Consider the following 19,648-nt stretch of genomic DNA (forward strand, 5'->3'; position numbering starts at 1 on the left):
TCGGGTTTTAACAATGGACCTACGGTGGTCCTTTTTTTTCATTAACTTTATTTTGTTTTGGATTTTTTTTATAAAATACATTTCTTTATTTCTTGTAATATTTAGAGAAATAGGTTAATTAATATTTTAATATTTAATATCTAAATAATATTAAGTTGTAAAATATCAAAACGGACAAAATAAATAAAATTAAAAGGTTAGAAAATTGTAAGTGATTAAAGTTATGAAAAAGTTTCATTATTTCAATGGTAAAAAACTTTTTCAAATAGTAAAAGACTTTTACGTCATAATGACTAATTTGTTTCGTATAAATTACTAGTATAATTTATATATAATATTAACTATAAATCAAATTATTTAAACTTGGACTTTAAATTTTAGATGATTATAAACATTTTCTCATCGCATAGGGTAATCAATCACTTCTGCACTTCATTCACTAACATAAAAAATTAGAACATGAATGATAAGTATAGAACCAAACTACAAATACACCTATATAATCTTGATAAAAAGATGATACATCAATATTATTTCTTAACTTAAGTATATTAGTCTAAATACTTGCTTCGTCCCAAAATTATAGTTCATCTTTCCTTTTTGGTTTGTCTCAAAATAATAGTCCAATTCTAAAAATAAATAACATTTTTACCAAAATACCCCATAATTATTACTTAACCAACTAAGCATTTAATGGAACATTAAATGCAAAGTAAGGACAAAACTGTCATTTTATTATATAAAGTTAGTGATAATTAATGTTTTTCTTAATATATGTGTTTTTTGTCTGAGGACAATAATATTGGGACAGAGAGAGTATTTAGTTAAAATATAAAAAGAGTGTCAATGGAAAAAGATAAAATCCAAATATTAATTGTATTATTGTTTTATAAAGATATAAATTAATTTAAAATGTTTTCTTAGATTAAATAATACCTAAATAAATATTTAACTAATGTTTTTTTTTAAATATAGTTATAATGGTAATGACCATCTTGTGTTTTTTTTAAATATAGTTATAGATTAAATAATACCTAAATAAATATTTAACTAATGTTTTTTTTAAATATAGTTATAATGGTAATGACCATCTTGTGTTCTTACAGGTTTATTAAAGATCTTATCATCATATACCGATCTTACTATTAAATCGATCTTATTAAAACCATATCATTTTTTATGGTAGATTCGTAAGATCGTATGATCATATGATTGTGATCACAATTTTAAAAGCTTTGAAAAAAAAATTATATGCTATAAAATATTAAAATGCAAAATTACATAAATATTTCATGTGTATTACAAAAGGTTACAGATTCACTCCTTGATTTGTTTTTTCTTAATGAAAATGGTCTTTGTATTTCTGAAAATTGTATTGTTGGTCCTTATGTTGCTATTGAGTTGGTTGTCTTGCTATAGTCTTAATAAGCTATGACATTGAACACTAGAAAAAAAAAATGTTGTAGTCTATGTGAAGAAGAAATTATCTGTTAAGGGAAGATGCAAACTCAAAGGTTTTGTCCAAAAGGCCACTGGGTCAAGAAGAAAGAACATCATGTAAAAGATATTGAATCAAATGGACTTTTTCTTTCCCTTTTAACCCTTTATATTTAATAATAATAACGTAAAAAATAAACACATGTTTTGGAAGTATCATACATTTATTTTTACTTTTCTTATAGTGCTTGTTCATTTCCTTCAACTTCAGTCATAATAAGATAAAACATACACGAACACCTAAAACATACGATAAAAACATTCACATCAACTGTTAATTGGCGATACATGAACTAGGCATAACATAACAACCGGCTAACCATGACTTAAGCATAACAGTTACAGATACCATTAAATAATAATGATTATTAATACAATATGATATTTTATTAACTACAACATCAACCATATGACGTTAGCTAACATTACAGACAGGGGCGGAACACGATCAATATAAATAGGGGGCCAAAACATAGACATATCCGTAATTTTTTTTCTGGATGAAGTCATACTCTAATGAATGTAATTTCCTATATAATTAATAGTTCATTATAAAAAAATAAATAAATAAATAAATAAAAATAGTTGCTCTCATGAATGATATCCAAATGGCAAACTGATACATTTCTAGTTTATATAACTTCATATTATAATAAAAAATATTAATATAAATATAAAAAAAAAACATTAAGTTACAATTAAATAAAATATTACTTATGTGGTAGAGGTTTATATTGAAAAACTAATTAAAATAAACATAAAAAACTATGCTAATCAACACTAAGGATTTACTACATTTAAAAGAAAACGGAAATAATACACTAGAAGACTAAGAGAAAGAATTAAAAATTAGTTCAAGTATTATTGTGATGCTGCAAGTTTTCCAAAGGCTATCCTCAAATACAATTAAACTAGATTATAGCTCGGGTTAAACGCGGGAAACACATAAAAAACATATAATCGTTTACAGATATTACATAATGATTTTAAAAAAATATATGGTTATGATATTATTGAAATGTGTAGAAAATACATTGAAAACGATAAATATCTATAATCATTGAAGGACCTCTTTGTAAACAACATTTTTTGTTTTATTACTTGAACGACCTTCCTCGTCTCATATAGATATGATATTGATATATAATTATAAGCGTTTTAATTAGACATTCATTCCATAATAAAGTTACCTAATTTAAACATATATTGACAACAAATATACCATTTTTTCTACTACATTAAATATTGACAACTATTTCATTTATTCAAATAAAATTATATAATATAATTTATAGAATGTTAAATGTTATATGAATTTAATTTTAGTATATCATTAATGAAGATTTTTTTTTCTAAATCATGATTGGTTTATTTTAAATTGATTATGAATATAAGTGCTAGCTTTTATGTTTGTTCTTATTTATTTGGTGTTCACAAGAATTTTGCATTAGTTTGACACAACTTTGAATAATTTTAGTATATCATCAATATAATTTGGTATATCTTTCAATTATATCAAATATCAAATAATGAAATTTCATTACTATTGTGATATTTTAGTTTATATATTGTATTTTTACTAATCATAACAGTCTTATTTTTTTTCTAATAAACATAACGCTTTTACTAATTGTATTTTTTACAAATCTCCTAATATCTTATAATCCTTATCTTAATCTATAATTTTTCATAACTATGTTATTTTCAAGATTGACTGTCTTAATAGGTTTTTTTTTCAGTCTATTCAATTTTATATTTTAGTGTACAACATCATCGTTTATATGTATTCCGAAATTTCACTTTAAAAATGCTGAATGTTTACACATTGACATTATTTTTTTTAATAAACCCGTGTAATAATTATGGGAAATATCTCATTTTAATTAACATTTACTTCCTTCATTATATCAAATTCCTCCTTAAACGGATATATTTTAGGAAAGTAATAATTATAATGGGGCAACATTATCTAAGACATAAATGTTTGATATGCTTTTGAAGGAAAAAAATTAGGATCATTAAAAAATTTAATAATGAAAATACAAATTTAAATTTGGTGAAATTATTGATAAAATTACTGGCGAAAATTATTTTGGAGGGAGTTGTATTTTGTAAGGTATAATAATATTACAAAATTCGAAATATGTTTATTTTTTGTGTAAATTTATAAATTTTATTGTTACTATATAAAGATAAAAAAAAGTAGGTTGATATGATATACAAAAACATAATAATTTCAATGATATTTTAAAATCATGTCAAAATTAACCGGATTCGTATGACCTAAAAATTAAAAAAAAAATCATAATCATCTCTAATATATAAAGGTAACATTTACGTAATTAATGTCAGTTCCCAAGATAGTTAATTTATGTTTTGTTAAATGTACGTAATATCTTTTCCTGTTTATTTGAAAAGTTTTAGAAAAGTAGTTAACTGATTTCATATAATTTGTGACAAAGAAAATCGAAATATAGGAATACATACATTTGATATAGGAACAAAAAAATAATCGAAAAAAATATAAAAAGCGAAAGAATGTATTGACCTTCTAGTGCACAAGAGCGAATGTTTGAAGCAGAGAATGGTGATGAAAATTATAAGCAATTATAATAATGTTGTAGGAGAAGGTTTGAAGAAAAAAACAATTGAAAATAAGTGTAAGCGGCGGATTCAAGGATGAATCGGATATGTATGTGATAATTTGAATATGATATTTCGGTATTATTGATTTCCTAATAAAAATAGATTTTATATTAATTGTTTACTAATATAAGCGGATTTACATTAATGGTTGATATTAATGTCTTGCTTGAAATGGTTTGTTAGTAATATGCTTTTAAAATTGACCATATTAAAATCTTTATAACCGGAAATTCAAAATTTAAAATATGGAAACCTTTTATTGGAATTAAATACATTTCATTTATACGAATGTAAGTTATTGTTTAACGATTGGAAAACATTCCATATGGGGAAGATGATGTCAGCAATTTGATCTAACGGTGGAAAAAATAAGATTGAAATACAATTAAAGATCCAGATTATTTAAGATGATGTCATAAGGTTTCTCTTTTAATAATATTTAGAGATAATAAATTAAAAGTAATACTGTTGGACAAAACCAAAAAAAAGAAAAATGAACAAAAGCAGAACTCAAAAGTCAAAAAGCATTACCTTCATTACAGTTATCCCCATGGTTGCAAAATAGAACTAGACGGAGATGGCGATTGTGGAGGCTGTAAGTGTGTGAGCAGTAAGCAAGATCCATGAAGACGAACGACAGAGTGAGAGCAAAGATTGAGGATATGTGATCGACCAGATCCCATTTGAAGCAATGATTATACGGAATAGCGAATTACCCGGTTCTTGGATGCATTATCTCTTTTCCTCCAGTTTGATTTATGTATGTTTATATTCTTATAATTATGGAATCGATTCTTAAATCTTAAATTGGTATCTGTTTTGAAAATCCAGGGATGGCAATACAGTAATTATCTTTAAGTAACAAATTAATTTATAAAAAATTCAATATTACAAGACTAAAAACCAGGGGGCCATGGCCCCTCCTGGCCCCTTAAGGGATCCGCCACTGGTTACATAATCAAAAAACATAGTAAATCCTAAATAAATGTCAATTTCTTAGACATTAGCAAAGTACAACTTTTAAACAAGTACCAACAGAATTTTCAAACCAAAGAAATTTTCACATTTCCTTAATGTCCCTTGATTTCATATTCCTCCGTTTTATGAGGCTATAAGGAGTGGTAGCATGCTTAGCATGCTTCCACATAAGATTTTTGTAAGCCACATACGATAAGATGATGATAGCATGAAGTTGTAAATTTGTAGGGAGTGGTAGCAACTAAATATTATGTTATTTTATTTTGAAAAAAAAAGATCAACTAATTAGAGCCATTTCTCTTCTTATTATCTTCTATTTCCTCTCGCTATGGGGATGGCGCACAATTCTTAGCGAGCAGTAGTTGGGAGTGGGTTTAGCATTTATGACGAGCTGGAGGTGAGCTGGTGGCGAGTCTCACTCCCTCCAGCCTTAGATTTATCGCCAATACAAGTACCAAACCTACTACTAAAACTACCAAGCCCACTATCATAAGTACAAATATATTCACCACTAAAACAACCATAGAGAACAATTTCTTTGGAATTGTTATATGCTCCAATACCCTTAATGTATGCACATGTTCCATATATACTTTGATTTCCTTGTGTTTAGCTATAAACTTAGACAAAGCAATGACATCATTGTAATCAAGAAACAATAGTAATTGGGGTAGTTTATCATAATATAGTTCTTTCATCCTTGTTTGGAGGTTACAAACTGAAATGTCATTAATGTCAATGACATCAAAATAGTTTACATGATCGTTAATAATGTACATTCTTCTAATGAATGCATTAACATCATACCTCTTGTGAAACCCAAAAAATTAATAAACATGGAGCTATACATATATAGATGATTCAATGATGTGAAATAAAATCAAAAGAAAAAGTAAAATCCATAGAGACAATTCATGTGTGTCTGACTAAATTTACTTAGCATACTCTACATTGCAATAATGAAGATGATCAATACTGAGTGGACAAAAAGGATGTGTCCTCAGACGAATAATTAGGGATGATTTGATCAAAATCACTAAACTAGGCCAAATGGCCAAGCATATTCTCAATGAGAATATAAAGATGATACAAGATGGAAAGTACAATACTACCCTCATGTGACATGTGCATCGCATATGAGGAGAGTTAAATGGAAGAGGAAAATGTTAGCCTAATGGAGAGTTAAATGGAAGAGGAAAATGTTAGCCTAATGGACCGAGGGAGTAACAAAACAATTTAATATAAACTCTGAATGCAACAAGTAAATCATAAGGACTAAAGCTGCACTTTTCTAAAGAGCAGAACATTTATTTACCTATAGATTATGTGTCGTTAAGAATGTTTCTTGAATTTTAAAGGACAATGGTTCAATCTTTCCTGTTAATTTTTCTTTTTTTATATATTATATTTGTCTTATCTAGAACATAAATGACTTTTTTTAAATGAAAAACACGTTTTTTAAACCTACTCCTATATTTATACATATATACCACCATTTTTGAACCCTCCACTATTTCGAAGGGATATTTTTTCGATTTTTTCAATACATTTGATACCGCTACATGTTATACATTTTCCATTTAAAATAATGAATGGCTAGTTTTTTTTATGGATTGTTTTAATCAATTATTAGATTCTTATGTGAAAAGTGATGAACCTTTATAATTTAATACTCGATAAATTAATAACCTCGATAAAATTAATAATTTGTTCGGTTCCAACTTGGGACCAGTACAAAATTGGATCACAATCGATAATTTTTTGAAATCCCAATATAAATATATTGGTCCCAGTGAAGCTATAAATTAATAATTACTAAAATATTCCAAAATTTTATAATTGTTTAGTAAAAAATAAATCTATAGTTATTTGGTTTTTTGTAAACTTCAAATCTATATTGAGTTCATCTTTAAATCTTCCAATTACGTTTAAGAGTTGAGACACCGTGTTCTCGTATTGAAACAAAAAGTTGTGAATAGTTGTTGTCGTTTGCAATGTTTCTTTTCGAGTGACTGGTTCCAAAGGTGTGAATGTACATGAGAATTTTGAAGGTCCTTGTTTTTCTTTTATTCAAATAAGTAAAGTGAACGAACATGTAAATTTTGAAGGTTGATGCATTAATTTGAGAGTTGCTCACGAATATAAGCCAACTCTTTAAATTAATAATTTATTAATTTATCGATATAATAATATCTTGCTAAATTAATAAAATATCACAGTCCCAACATTATTAATTTATAAAGGTTCTACTGTATGACAAAAATTCTGGCTTTAGTCATTTGTGAAGTTTGGTTAGGATTTTTTTTTTGAAACGACAAATCTAACTTACTCCTAAACTACACCTTAAATTCACATATGTCCACAGCGGGATTTAAACCCTCAACCTCAAAGAGAAAGAGCAACATCGGATATCGTTTTTTTAAATCAAATTTACCATTTGTCCAAGATTTTAGGACTCAAATCAAACAATAATGAATCCTTCATTTACTATGTCTCCAAAGTGATTTGAATTCATCATCTTTCAATTGAAAATATCATTCTTTACACCTATACCAAAAACCATTTGATAATTTAAGTTTATGTTGTGAATTCAACATGTGCGAGGATTTATCATAAATATAGAACATCACTAATTTACCATAACAAAATTGCTTTAAAAAAAACTATTTTAATAAGAGCATTGGGTGTACGCAACAAGATGCACCACCAAGTTATGTCACCTCACATGCCACATAAGCAAATGGTGATATAACACCAAGTGGGGTAATGGACAATAAAATGCAACACCAACTTTTTGAGAACAAGTATGTTTTATTTTTTATTTTTTTTTTCGAATTTGATTTTTTTCCATTTTTTGTTTTTTTAATCACTAAAATGAATATATTTTTACAAAACATAAAATTTTAAAACAAAAAAATACATAATGTTTAAAATCTAAAATTACGATTACAATTAAAAAATATATGATTTTAAACCTAAAATCATAACTAAAATATCATTCAAATTACTCATAAAATCCTAATTAACCCAAATATTTCTTCCTAATTTATTCCTTCAGTGCTTGTAGCACCGCTAGATCCTTAGACGTCAAATCTTCATCACTCGTCCCGAAGAATTGACAACTGATATGTCATTAGTTCCCTCTCTTTTTGCTCCTGCTTCTCCCATGTCTGTCTTTTTAGGAACTCCAAATGATGCCAAATCATTTTTTTCTTTAATTAATAAATTGTGCTCGTCGAATTTCGCTCTCATTTTCCCTGCGTCTTTTGCTTTCGCCTCAGCCTCCTCTGCATGCCTTGCAGCGCGCCTCGTTTTGTCGCGTCCGGACGGTCGTCGTGGTGGCGATATCTCCTCGATATCATCTGGGATCTCATCGGTGTTGGCGTTCAGGTTGATGTGAGTCTGTGTGTCTGACACGTCGACCGAACTCGAATTACGAGACATTATTGATTGAACCTCCGACGATGTAGACGTTTTATTCCACTTTGGATTCGCTCGCAACAACTCGCATGATTTTTCAAACTCGAAAAATGTCCATTTTGACTCGATATTGTTCTTTTGCAGATTTGAACAAATCGAAGACGTTGGTTCCACTTTGGTGTTGCGCCGCAAGCTGGTTGTAAATACCATTGAATTTGTTGCATCGCTTAGTTATTTGACTTCATTTGCTGCTTAACATGTCATCCTTGCGATACGGATTTTTCTTCAAAATAGGGTGAAACTTGTCGCGCACCGCCCCCAATAAGCTCCTTTCTTCATTCTATTTCCACGAAGTTTGTCTTTTGAAATAGTACACCAAGTCGCCGTCAAAGCATATTCCTCCTCCGGTATCCACCATTGTGGAACGTCTGCATTTTCGATTTCAACCGCTATCGATTTCCCCTTCGTTTTTCCTTTTCCTTTCCCTCTCCTACTACCTCCCGCTTCCACTTCAACCGATGATTGTGTTGTAGGTGGTGGTTGGTTGGTTGTTTGTTGCGTCGAAGCAAAAGTAGGGAAAAGATTTTGTTGTAAATTTGGGTTTTGACCAAATAGATTTTATTGAAGGTATGGTGATTTGGGAAATTGCAGTGGCGGTGAAGCGGGATTAAAAGCGGCGTCTTCGTATGAGATTTGTGGTGATCCTTAAGACGATAAAAGGTTGAAATAATTTTCATAACACGCAAATCCGAGAGACAAGGTTGTGGTTGATTGTGTGTGTTGGGTTTGATGATAGAAGGGGGTGTTTGGGTTTTGTTCTATTTTTTTATTAAAAAAAAGTATAAAATATAGAGAGAATGAGAGAAAGATGTAAAAAAATTGAAGTAAAATAAGTATTTATATAAAGTAAAAAGGGTAAAAAAATTATTTTAAATGTTGACCGTTGCAAACGGTCACATACCAACGTATAAATTTTCCCCGTTTCAATAAGTGGTAACGGGCACGAAAAGTGCCATAACGAGCAGAAACGAGAAGGGGGCGGTGTTCCCCCGTTATAACGCCGTTTTTGGCGTCCACTTCAGCCACAACGAACACGAGATGTGCCCACACCGATCACTCTAAAGGATTTATATCGTTTTGATGTTGTTACATGTGTTTCTATGTTGATAGGTCACATCGATCAATGATTGATTACCTAACTTATTTCATACTGATGGCTCCTAAAAATCCCGTGCTATGTAGCTCTTCAAAGATGTGAACATGTAATAAATGTGATTGATCCATATTGAATATATTTTATATTTATATCCCCATATTATAAAGTCTTGTACTTATGATATATAAAATCATAATCACGTTTTATTGTCGTGTCATCCTGATTTTCACTTTTCACATGTTAAGTCGTTTTCTTTAGTATTTTAGTTGTCAATGCAGCAACACAATGAGGCCCGGCCCCATTCTCGTTGTCTCAATTTATGGGTTGGACTATTGGAGTTGTCAATGTAATAACATAATATCGTTTTCAAGATTTTTTTTCTCTAAATAAAACAATCATGCTTTTAAAAATTGTATTTAGAATAAAAACTAACCATGTTTAAATGTTATGATGTAAAACCTCATGTTTGCAGCGGGGGATTAGTCGGTGCGCGAAAGCTGGCCCAAAAATCCTCGTTAGGGAAGTTACCTTTCAAAAAAAAAAAAAAGAATATAACAATGCAGTAATGTATGAATTCTTTTGTCCTAATTTTTTTTCTCATCACCTACGTCTAATACTTTGTAGCTCTTTCATTATGTTTGAGATTTAAGTACTTCTAATGTAGTGGACTTGTGTTTGAGTTTGGTAGCACCCCTAGAAGTTAGTTGTATTTGTTAACCTTTTTACTTTTCATAGTATACTGTATTATTTGGCACCATCGAGGGATGCATTTATGTGTTGTTATATTTGAGAAAATGACTTAAGCGAGTAACTATTTTAAAAATCGTTCAACAGACATATTAAAAAAACATCCAAATGAGGTTTCTATAATAAAAAACCAACAAACTACACACTTTATTCAAATGTCACATTATGGCAAACAACATTTGTAGGTGAGGGGCAATATATTATCATAAAATTAATTAAGGGAACAAAATAAGGGAAAGTGATTGAGGAGGGTAACTATGTTTTAAAATCGTTCAAAAAACATCATCCAAGTAACGTATTTATAAAAAAACCAACAAATAAATAAAAAACTATACGTTTTGTTCAAATATTACCCACTACTAACCTACTCTATGTTTATTGGTGAAATGACAAAATAATTGATGATATGATATTAATTGATATATTCATCCTTTATATATCACTTAGTTTATACTGTTTTTTGATACTTCCTATATAGAGACTCATTGTAACTTTATTTGATACTAGTTTATAACCCGTGTAAACCACGGTTATAAAATTAATTAAACTTTAATACTGAGAACTCAAAATTATTAATCAATTATTTTAAATAAATTATTAGTTAAGATATATTTTGTTAGTTATATAAAATTATAATCATTAATTTAAATAAATATATGAAATTATATCACCTTATAATTTGTATTAATTTTATTTTAATTTTTATTCTAGTGTTATTAAATTAATGTAATCATAATGAGAAATTTAAATTTTAAAATTTAAAATTTAATATTAATAGGTTGACAAGTGGCATATATTAATTAGGAGGCCTAATAGGGTGACACATGGCAAAAGAATAATAAAATATGCATTAATTAGGATGCCTAATAGGATAACACATGGCAAAAGAAGATTAAAACTATTCTTTTATTAAAATAGGGATATATACTCTATAGATATACATGCCTCATCGTTGAGGCTTTTTGCCACAATTATCATGGTATCATACTCATACCTACGGTTTTTCCCATAATTCTCCATTATGTGATTCATTTTTTGAATATGAAGGATCTAAGTGGATAAATGTCCATAAATAACTTTTATATTTAAAAAAATGAAACACATAACCAAGAAAATATACAGGAGAAGGAGACGATATGTGACATCTTTATTTTCAATTTTTCACGTCCAGAAAAGATTGATTTAATTATACTTATTTCATTTCAGAGTATCATGTTTAAAGAATTATAATGCGGAATTTGTTCCCAATAATGTGATAATATTATTAACAAGCATTTCCGAATAAATGCATTTCATTATTAATTTTGGGATATCATCGTCAATACAGAAACATAAGTATAACAAAAATATTACAAGCCTTACAATATCCAATGACCTATATTCCTTTTAATCTCTCATCAGATTCAAACATCAAGTACCTTCGTGTAGACACCTATGATAAAAAGAACCTGAGTGGGCCAGGTTGGGAAACCTGGCAAGTATATATGGATTTTAATCTCACAATCTTATATATATATATATATATATATATATATATATATATATATATATATAACCCCGCAATATGAAAATAAACCTCATATAAGCAATCTACCCCATCGTGTCAATCCTTGCATTTAAATCTTATACAACGACATAATCCATACTGTCGGATTCGGAAATGAATGAATTTACCTAATCCATATTCTCGAATCAGGAATAAATGACTATATCTAATCCATACTCTCAGATCAGGAATGAATAACTGAGTCTAATCCATACTCCCGGATCAGTGACAAATAATTATGCCTAATTTATACTCTTGTACCAGGGACAAATAATTGTACCTAATCCATACTCTCGGACCAATGGTACATGTCTATACCTAATCCCTACTCTCGGACCAGTGACAATTGTCAGAGTTCTTTCCTTTGTATATATCTCACACGTATTCTTAAGGAGATACTACCTAATATTTATCTTAATTAAACTTAGACCTCCTTTGTAAGTCTTATTTTATCTCTAGGTAAGACTATGATGCTTAACTCCTAATACTTTCATTATTATTATCATGAAATTATATATATATATATATATATATATATATATATATATATATATATATATATTAACGCATATAGAACTATATACAGTTCGCATATCAAATACATTCGTAACACATATTTCAGGCATTAAGCATTTAGTTTACATGTATACTCCTTGACAAATATTTAATACTTTTGTTAATACTTGTATTAAAATCATGTTCATGAAAGAGACTATGCACTCACTTGATAAAATGATGACTCGGAACTCGGAAAACACTTCCCTCTAACACTTAGCTTTTCCTTTGACGTGAACTAGTATATTACTAAGTCTTAGTCAAATATTCCTTATGACTAATGATAGTATAGATTCCTCAATAATTCAAATATCTACTAATTTGTAGCTGATAAGGGACAACCAAATAGGATCATATTGGAGGCAGGGTCCCTTTGGTATGTAGACTTTGGTATATAGAGTTTACTATTTGGAAATCTCACTTTAGGAACTTAATAGAGTTAGACAGTTGACTTACCTAAAGCAAAGTCAAGCTTTTCGATTCTACCTTTTCTCAGATCTTTCAGGTAGTCAAGGTAGCTTCGCAACCAATGTCCCTTCTCTTGGCAATAGAAACATATAGACTCTTTGGAATGGTACACGGGACAATCTCAGACTTAGCCTTTCTCTTTCCCTTGGAAAGAGAAATCTTTTCTGGACTTTCAATGTTTCCATTGTCAATGTCCATGGAAGTTTGGAGAGTAAATCTGTAACATCCAAAAACCCAGGTATACCTTGTGAACCCTAATCCGTGAAGCAATTGTCTATATTGGTCCTTGATAAGAAAAGGGGGTGGTAGACGGGTACGCAGGGCGTACTAGAGTGTACGCTCAGCGTACTCGTGCGCGTGTTTGATCGCGGAGGGCCGCCTAGTACGTCGGGCATACCAAGGTGTACGTGGGGTGTACTAGGCCCAGTTTGTAACCCTAATATTTAGGGTGTCCCCTATTTAAAGAGTGTTATGTCCTCCTTGTGGCCACCATTTCCAGAGACTTAACCTCCCCAAAACCCTAAATCTCGTTCTTGTAGCAAGAGAGTGCCTTTGAGAGTTTGTGGGTGTGTTCTTGAGCTTTTGGATTGGAAAGGAAGATTTGGAGAAGAAGGAGTTAGAGCCCAAGCTCTTGGATCTGATCTTAGCAGTGGGAGAGGCATCATTTGGAGGTAAAGAGCTCCAATCTTTCCTACTCTTTTGTTGTGTTCATGTGTGGGGTGTTTTAGGGTTTTTGTCCCCAAAGTTGAAGGCTTTATGAGTTGATAAGTCCCTAGAACCCGAGATCTGTCCCATGCTGGCTTATTTTGTGTTGTTGAGCCACAAAAATCTAATCTTGGTTATTAAGAGTTGACCGTGCATGAGTTATGAGTCTTTTAAGGAAGGAAATGACATGATTTGGGAGTTGGTGACCTTTACAGCCATAAAAAGGATTAAAGTCATTAACTTTATGGATTAAGAGGCATTAGAGTAACCAGATCTGGGATTTGAGCCTTTGTCTTAGCCGATTCAGACCGAAAACCACAAGAAGTGTGAAACTGGGACTTACGTCGGGCGTCTACCAACGGAAATGCCTCAGGCCACAAACCTACGAACAAGAAGCGAAAGTTTTGGAACAAAAAGGAGCGCAACCAAGCTCAAAGATTCGCTAAAAGACAACAACCCATGGCCACCCCTACAATTATGACATCAGTCACGACACATGCCTCGACATCAGCCACAACATCTATCGCTCAAGCACCAGACAGGTAGTATATGGGAACACTTCCAAAGTGTAACAAGTGTAACTACCATCACACATGAGCTTGTCGGATTCCATGTTGTATCAACTGCAACAAGAAAGGGCATACCGACCGCTTCTGCGGGACCTCGACCCAGCGCATTGCTTCAACCACCAATACTGGTGTAAGTCCAGTATGCTCCCTATGTGGTGAAACGGGACACTTCAAGAGAGACTGTCCAACCGAGAAGAATGACGGAGGAGTAGGAGGAGTGTGACAACTGAACCAGCGGAAGCCTATTAGGAATTTTGTAATGTTTCCAACGACAAAAACGTTTAAGTACCATATTTTTGTAATGAATTTGGTATGATTGCTAAAATTACCATCTTTCTAAAAGTAATTAAAATACTCTCTCGTTCGAATCAAATCAAAAACATTCATATATGACCTTAGGATCATTACCTATAAGATGTGATGACTTTGTGCATACATTAGGGTTAATTATACTCAAAATACTAAAGACTTAAATCAAATAATTCCATCCTAACTCTTGTTCCATGTCTAGTAGTGGGATTTGAGTGGAGCCACCCACTCAATGATTTCACCAATATCAAATTACATACGACATACATATACCGCTCGATCGTAGATGGACCTGTCAGAGATCATGATATAAAGTATCATTGCTAGCTATCAGAACCTACTCACTGCCAGTGCTAGTTGTTATAGTATGAACCATATGCAGTAATAATAACATCGAGCAAAATGAAACACACTGAAAAGAAACACAAGATACTCTATCCCTCTAATGAGCACTTCTTACGAATACAACTTAACACATATCGTACCTAAAAAGATAATGTTTTCATCATTAGATTTCAATCGGTATAGTCCTCACCCTCCCGATTTAACGGCTACGAAAAGACCCTTCACTTAACCCGCTAAATATCGGAACCTTCGTCTCTCATAAACATAAATCCGACACGGACCTCCGGGCCATCTCTCGCTGCGAAACCACAAAAACACTCACCAGAGGAGTATTATACCCTCCGAAACCTTACCACGAGTAAATCCAGAGAAACCTTCAGGAATGTCGCATATACAGTAGACAGGGTTCAAGCACAGAAGCTTGGGACGGATACGGTTAGTCTACCACTACTACGTGTATACGCGAGGATAATGTATAATTAAGATTTTACGGACATTGGATGTGTGCTTCCGCCCTATTTCCTGTTCCTCGTCTGGTTGTGGACTTAGGGCAGAGTCACCTATCCAACTGTCTTGCCAATCTTACATACATACGACCTATATGTGCAAGTTAATGATAGATGGACCAAGTGCGAGTCCCGCCATGAACTTTGGGACCAGGTTACCCAAGAGTGCAAGTGAACGTCCTATCATCCGGATAATTCTAGTCATGTAACCCGAACCCCTATGTTCCCTACCGATCTAATCAAACGAGAAATACTAAAGCAGACCCATGAAGCGCTCCGAGGAGAAGCTATCACTTATGACTTAGTACAAATATGAGAAAGGCTGGAAGCATCTCGAGATCACGGCAAAACCCGAATAAGTCTTATCGTCTATATAAAAACGCAGGGTTTTTACTAGTGAATCTATGATGACTAGTGTAAACATTACAGTCATGCATCATTAAGATTCTATGGATCTAGAATGTGTGATCCCGTCTCATTCCATGTTCCTTGTTTGGTTGTGGGCTTAAGGCAGGGTCACCCATCCGAATGCCCTTGTAATCTTAATGATATACGACTAGTTACATCAAGCAATTATGAAAGAACCGGTAGAACTTATTATGTGAATTTTATCACAAATTGTTAAAGCATTCGTAATACTAGTACTCACAAATTACATTATAAAATATTCATAGTGGTAATACCAAGTATAAAGAGGAGAGCATAAAAGCACGCATAGAATACACTATCATTCCAAAACAATATCTCCTTTAATCGACTTAGCTCAAGTTACAATAAGACATTCCAAGGTTGTCATTTGACATTAGGCGGATTGGTCCCTGCCATACCAATTTCTTGTACATCGAAAAGCACCCACATCTCTTCCTGAACTCTTGAATCCCCAATCAAAATGCAAATTTCGGGATGAAATTCCCTCTAACGGGAGGATGATTTGACAACCGTCAATTTCCAGTCAATTCAAAATTAACTAAAGTCAACAAGTCAAACCGGTCAACTCATCTAACCCTTGTATGCTAGGGTTTTCATTATGTTTCTTATTGAACAACTCGCACTCTTAATACAAAGTATCACTTAGAGTTTTCACGTGTTCAGAAACTCTAAACCCTAATCAGGGCAAGTGATGAAACTACTCGATAAAACATTATTCCTTAACCCTCAGGGGCATATGATAGTCATAAAAAGACTTAACGAGGTTTACGAACCTTGAATTACAGAGCCAAACACTCAAAAAGGTCTCAAAAGAAGTCTCTCTCAACCTCTTTCACTCTATCTCTCCCAAATCTCTCCAAGAATGTGAAATCTCTCCAAAATCTCTCTCTGTATGAGAAATCTCTCCAAGAGTGTGAAATCTCTCTCAAATCTCTCCAAGAATGTGATATCTCTCCCAAATCTCTCTCGGTATGATAAATCTCTCCAAGAATGTGAAATCTCTCCCAAATCTCTCTCTGTATGAGAAATATCTCCAACTATGTCAAATCTCTCCCAAATCTCTCTCAAAACCCCTTTTGATTTATTTTAATCATTTGGGGCATCCCAACACTTGACTTAGTGAAAAACCATTCGAAACGGGAAGATTCATTGGAAATTAGCCTTTTAGGTCCGAAGTCCCTCTATAAGGACCAAACTCTTCTTGAGCCGAAGCCCCAAGAATCAAGTCTGAAGCCTCCTTAAGGGACTGCAACCATTGGACCAAATCGGATCTGCTGAGAAACGAGACTGTTGAAGACCGCAGCGCTGATCCGCACCCGCAGTTGAGCACCGCACCCGACCCTCGCTCCGGACCCTCCTGACGAGCCGCCCACGGTACCTCCTCGGACCGCAGTCCCTTCCCCTTCGGATTCACTTCAACGACCAAGTCTTCCCTCCGGTTCTAAGGCTGCTAAGATCCGAAACCAGGCTCGGACTTCGGATCTCCCCATTTTTCACCCGGTTTTCGACCACGACTCCATTTTAAGTCTATTTTTAATTATTTTAACGAGGGATTTTCACCCAAAGTTATATTTTGACATATAAGACCCCATAAATTCATAAATTCATCATATTTTTAGGGAAATCCTTATTTAAGGATAAGATCTATTAAGTAAGATCTTGAGGTGGAGTGTTGACTTCACTTTAGTTTATGACACAAGCAACCACCCACACCCACTCCATGACCAACCCACACCCATCCCCACCACACCTGGTCATTCAAGAGTACTTTACCCACCATTTGACCAACCACACTCTTGGTCAAAGGCTGAAAACTCTTATCTCTCTTCACCTTTCTCTCATTTCCACCCAAAGAACAAACACCTTTCTCTCTCACTTCTCCCTCCCTCAAATTCGAGATTCAAGGGCTGATCATCAAGTTTCCTCTCGTTTGTGGTAAGTGAAATTACCCGCCTTATGATTATTACACTTCCTTTTACTTAAATCATAGATTCCTTACACAAACTCCATCATATTTGTGTTAAGATTCTCGAATCTTCAAGCAATCCTCCAAGTGTTCTTGAGTTGAACACTTCTTCCCTTCAACATTTATCCACTGAAATCACACAAGGTGAGTTCATACCCATAATCTTTGCACGGAATGCACCCAAGCGCTCATCCACTATCTCCGAAACACAGCGAGAGATCTCCGATGAAATGAACTCCCGCAACTACTCGCTAATCGGCTCATCACCTGCACTTGAGCCGGAACCCGAACCTGAACCATCTCCCTGAGTGCTCATCTCCAATCTGAAAAACCATAACCAATGATCAAAACATACTCAAGGATCCTCCTCCATTAAGCTTCATGGATTCTCCAAGACTCTCACCAATTCGAGTATGGATCTTGTGCTTTCAGTAGTACGGGCCCAATACTACATTCCACACCTATCCATACTTTCCTCATCAATCCTCCTGAATCCTCTAAGTCAATTCTTCAAACCATTATGCTAGTACTCACTGAACCATACTACTAGCCCATTGTAGCATATCCTAGGTTCCCAAACCCACCCAGTCCTCAGCTGCTGAAGGATTCCCATTAATGTCAACTAGCTACCTCATGAATATAGCCACATGCAATAGAGATCAGATAATCCTTTGAGTAAAAGACTCAACCATATTACGGTTGGACTCAAACGAGAGCTACATAATAGGTTCGAATTTATCACTCTGAGATTATCCAGCCCGTGCCACATGTTACTTAGCATATTCACTTAGTAGCTAGCTCACATTGCTAAGAGTCCCACAAAGCACAAAGCAAGCAACATTCAGATAAAGGAAAATCTAACCAACATACTCCAATCAAACCATTATATCCTCTAATCAGGAATCTATACTAGTATGCAATTCAAAGGCTCATACAATCAGGCATAACCTAAACAGGACATCCTACCACTGGCTAATCAGTTCTAGCATGCAAATCTACAAGCTCATATAAGCATACAAAGGCATATCTCCTAGATCTTTAGCTCTTATCTAGCATGTGAATCACATAATCATATCATATCACATTTCAAACATGTATTGGTATTTTGGGAATCACTTACTTGAGCCTGGTCGATTTCACCGCATCACACCCCTTTCTTTGCTTAGAAACTATTTTCGCAAAAATGATTTTCTTTTGAAAATTTTCATACCAAGTCCTTAGTTTGAGTTCAGACGCACTCGAAAGTATGTCCGAATCCCTCAAACCAAGGCTCTGATACCAACTTGTAACATCCCAAAATTCATGACCAAAAATTTCAATCTTAATATAACTAAAACACATTTATAACTAAGTTCACACATTGAAAATCATTTCAAATAAAACATTTATCAGAGTTCATTCCCATAAATCACATATTGCGGAAAACATAGGTGTATGTGTTGCGGTCTTCCCGAGCTCCTTTATTTTGAAAACTGTAGGTACCTGAAACCAAAACTAAAAATCGTAAGCATGAAGCTTAATGAGTTCCCCAAATACCACATACCATACAATAACATACTGCCTAGCATATCTGGGTGTTGGCCTACCCCTTCGATAGGGGTGTTCGTTTGGATGGATCGGTTTGATCCGATCCTATCAAACGAATCCAAATTGATTTCGGTTTTCAAAACATGGATTCGAATAGTCCAAACTAAATTCAAATCCGATCCGATCCGATCCAATTACAATTCGGTTGGATCGGTTTTTATAATTCGGTTTTCAAAAAACGAAAAAATTTAAAACGATATATAATTATAATATTACCCA

This window comes from Lactuca sativa, chromosome 5 (assembly GCF_002870075.4).
Source record: "Lactuca sativa cultivar Salinas chromosome 5, Lsat_Salinas_v11, whole genome shotgun sequence".
Classification (NCBI taxonomy): domain Eukaryota; kingdom Viridiplantae; phylum Streptophyta; class Magnoliopsida; order Asterales; family Asteraceae; genus Lactuca; species Lactuca sativa.